This window comes from Callithrix jacchus, chromosome 1 (genome assembly GCF_049354715.1).
Source record: "Callithrix jacchus isolate 240 chromosome 1, calJac240_pri, whole genome shotgun sequence".
In the NCBI taxonomy this organism is placed as follows: domain Eukaryota; kingdom Metazoa; phylum Chordata; class Mammalia; order Primates; family Cebidae; genus Callithrix; species Callithrix jacchus.
Genome location: NC_133502.1, coordinates 27,917,445 through 27,921,163, shown reverse-complemented (window position 1 = coordinate 27,921,163; position 3,719 = coordinate 27,917,445).

Below are 3,719 nucleotides of genomic sequence, written 5' to 3'. Positions count from 1 at the left end.
AGTGTAAAAAAGAAAAATTGCATTTGAAGGGCCCTGGTAAATTTTCAGACCTCTAAATTGGAACTCCCATAGGAACAAGGAAAATTAGAAGTAGACCAGGTGTTGCAAAGACAAATCCAGTGTCAGAACAACAGAACAATCTGTTTTCTAACTGGCTACCAGAACTAGATGCCTTTCAGAGTTTCTAGTTTTTCATAACACGATGTTCACCAATCCATCCAAAAGAACCAATCATAACAATAATCTAGGCAATAGAAACAGACCTCCAGATAATACAGATACTGGAGTTACCAAATACGGGCTAGACATATAATTATGTTAATATAGTTCCATAGAACAGATGACATAATGGTGAGTGTCACAGGTAAGTGGAACCCATAAAATAAAACCAAATGGAAATTCCAAGATGAAAAGACATAGTAATTAACATTTAATTATGATGAATAAATGATTAGCCAAAGCTGGAGAGATTTAGTGATCTGGATATAAGTCAGGGAAAAATATTCAGGTGAAAATCAAAGAGAACAAAGAAAGAAAAATAAAAAGAGTATAAGAAACATGCGGGACACAGCACAAACATCGAAGATGTACAATTGGAGGAGAGAGGAGAGACAGAAAAAAGCCACAGAATATTTGAAAAGACAGCTTAGAATTTTTCAGAATTGACAAAAGAAACAAGCCACAGGTTCAAAGATCACCATAAACCCAGATGAGATAAGCAATAAAAACACAGCTAGGGACATCATTGTAAATATGCTGAAATGAAAAGGCAAAGAAAAATGATTCACATTAGCCAGAGGTAGAAAGACAGTACTGTCTGAGGGGCAGTCATACAACAGACAGCAGACTTCCCCGGAGAAATGATGGAGTTCCAAAGACAATGGAAAGCATTCTGAAAATGCTGAAAGAAAATGACTGCTAATCTAGAGTCTACGTCTGGTGAAAACACTCTTCAAAACATGAAGATCTTTTCAGACAAAAACCTGAGAACCTTCCCAGTAGGCCTACACCAAAATACTAAAAGTAGTCAGTTGGCAGGAATGTACTGATGGCCAGAAGCACTAAAAATGCACAACAGAACGAAGAACAAATGAAGGGGTCAATATGTGGGTGCATCCAAGACAAGTACTAACTGCATAGAACTGGGTATAATATTTTGAAGCATTTAAAATATATGCAGAATTAAAATTTGTGACAAAAATGCAAAAAATGGTGAGTGGAGTTAAATATTCTCCTATTCTTGCATTACTCAGGAAATGGTGAAAGTACTGATTTTAGGTTATAGGAAGTCCAGGATGCATACTGTAGTGGTCTCTAATATAACTTTTAAAATAATATTAAAAATATATAATGAATCATATAGTAGAGGGGGAAATTGAATGAAAAAGAAAACTTGCTCAATCCAAATAAAATGAAAGAAGAGAAAATTTAGGAAGTGGTGAAAGAATTAATTTTAGGTGATAGTAAGTGAAGGATGTATGTTGTAGTGTCTAATATCACCTTTAAAATAATATTAAAGTACATAATGATCTAATAGAAAGGAAAATGGAATGAAAAAATACTTAATCCAAATAAAGTGAAATAAGAAAAAAATTATGCATGTGAGATGAATGAAAAATAAATAGTACTATCATCTACACAGTAAAAGTAAATAGTTCTATCATATACACAGTAAAAATAAATAGTTCTATCATCTACACAGTAAAAATAAATAGTTCTATCATCTACACAGTAAAAGTAAATAGTTCTATCATCTACACAGTAAAAATAAATAGTTCTATCATCTACACAGTAAAAATAAATAGTTCTATCCATACACATAGTAAAAAAAAAGTACTATCATTTACACAGTAAAAATAAATAGTACTATCACAGATACAAACCCAGCTGTTATAGCACTACTTATATTTCATGTAAAAGGATGAAACATTCCAATTAAAAGATAAAAAACTGGATTTCTAAAAACGTCCTCCTATATGTTACCTAAAAATATCTATGTTAACATTACAATGAAGTTTTAAAGTGATAGGACAGAAAATGATATAGTGTGCGAACATTTACCGAACGAAAGTTACTGTGGCTATTTTAATATCACACCAAATGCATATCAGGCCAGAAGAAACACTAGAGATAAAGAGGAGCATTTCACAAATATAGAGGCTTAAATCCACCAGAGACAGTTCAGTCTATAAAACCCTAGCAACATAGCTTTGAAACACATAAAACAGAACTGAGAGCAGGAAAGAAGTGCATCCCTTGCACTCGCAGTGGGGATGGTTCCCGCACCTCTCGTGGTACTTGATGGCAAAGAGCCATGTGTAAGGAGCCATTTTAACCACATAATGAGCCAACTTGACTCACTGACTCTGCGGGATCCTGCCCTGACAACTGTGGAATACACCTTCCTCCCAAGTTCCAAACAGAATATTTACCAAAACTGTATGTTTGGCCATAAAACACGTCTCAATAAATTTCAAAAAACTGAAATCATGCAGTGTGCATTAATATGTTTCACCATTTTCTCTCACCCATAGTATATAATAGGAAACCACTCTAGCTGCAATTCCCGCCCTGGGTGGCAGAGCCTCAGACCCACCCACCCCTGCCCTGGCACCTTGGGATGCTTTCTTCCTGGAGTGCCCATCCTAGTACATGTCGGGGGTCACTGCCCCCTCACAGGCATGTCTTTAACTCCCCTGTAAGCCAGCTCCCTTGCCTTGGGGTAGCTCATATTAACACTGGTGTTTTTCCTCATCAACTTAGTTCCTGCTCTGTTTGAAGCTCCCAGGAACAGCACTGCTGTGTCCCCTCAGCAGGAAGAACGTGTGGAGCCTGCACAGCAATTGTCCATCTGGAGACTCAGCGTGTTTCCTTGGCTGTTTTCAGTGCTGTCCTGAGAAAGGGAATATCCTGATGTGATCAGACTATTAAATCAAACTTCCAGCTTTTGAAGACTATGTGATCAGGGCTGTCACGTGGTCAGGACAGAGGAGAGAGAGTGGCCAAATCAGTGACGCTTTTCCATCACGTGGTCAGGACAGAGGAGAGAGAGTGGCCAAATCAGCGAAGCTTTTCCGTCACGTGGTCGGGACAGAGGAGAGAGAGTGGCCAAATCAGCGACGCTTTTTCTGTCACGTGGTCGGGACAGAGGAGAGAGAGTGGCCAAATCAGCGACGCTTTTTCCGTCACGTGGTCGGGACAGAGGAGAGAGAGTGGCCAAATCAGCGACGCTTTTTCCGTCACGTGGTCGGGACAGAGGAGAGAGAGTGGCCAAATCAGCAACGCTTTTCCGTCACGTGGTCGGGACAGAGGAGAGAGAGTGGCCAAATCAGTGACGCTTTTCCGTCACGTGGTCGGGACAGAGGAGAGAGAGTGGCCAAATCAGCGACGCTTTTCCGTCACGTGGTCGGGACAGAGGAGAGAGAGTGGCCAAATCAATGAGGCTTTTGTGTTTTGTCTTCTCTGGGTCAGCCCTGCTCTGCCACGGTTTCTGGGGGGACAAACCCTGCCAGGCCCGGCTTGGAAGACGATGATGCCACTGATGATAGAAACCTCCCGCAGCAAGGCCCTGGCTTGGGGCATGGTGTCGGGTCCACAGCAGGCCACGAGACGGTGTGGCGGTGAGTGAGCCACTTAATACCTCTGAGCTGCAGGCCCGCACATGTGGAGTGGAGGTGATGCTGGCCTCCTGGCCTTGCTGTGAGGACTCTGTACCCACT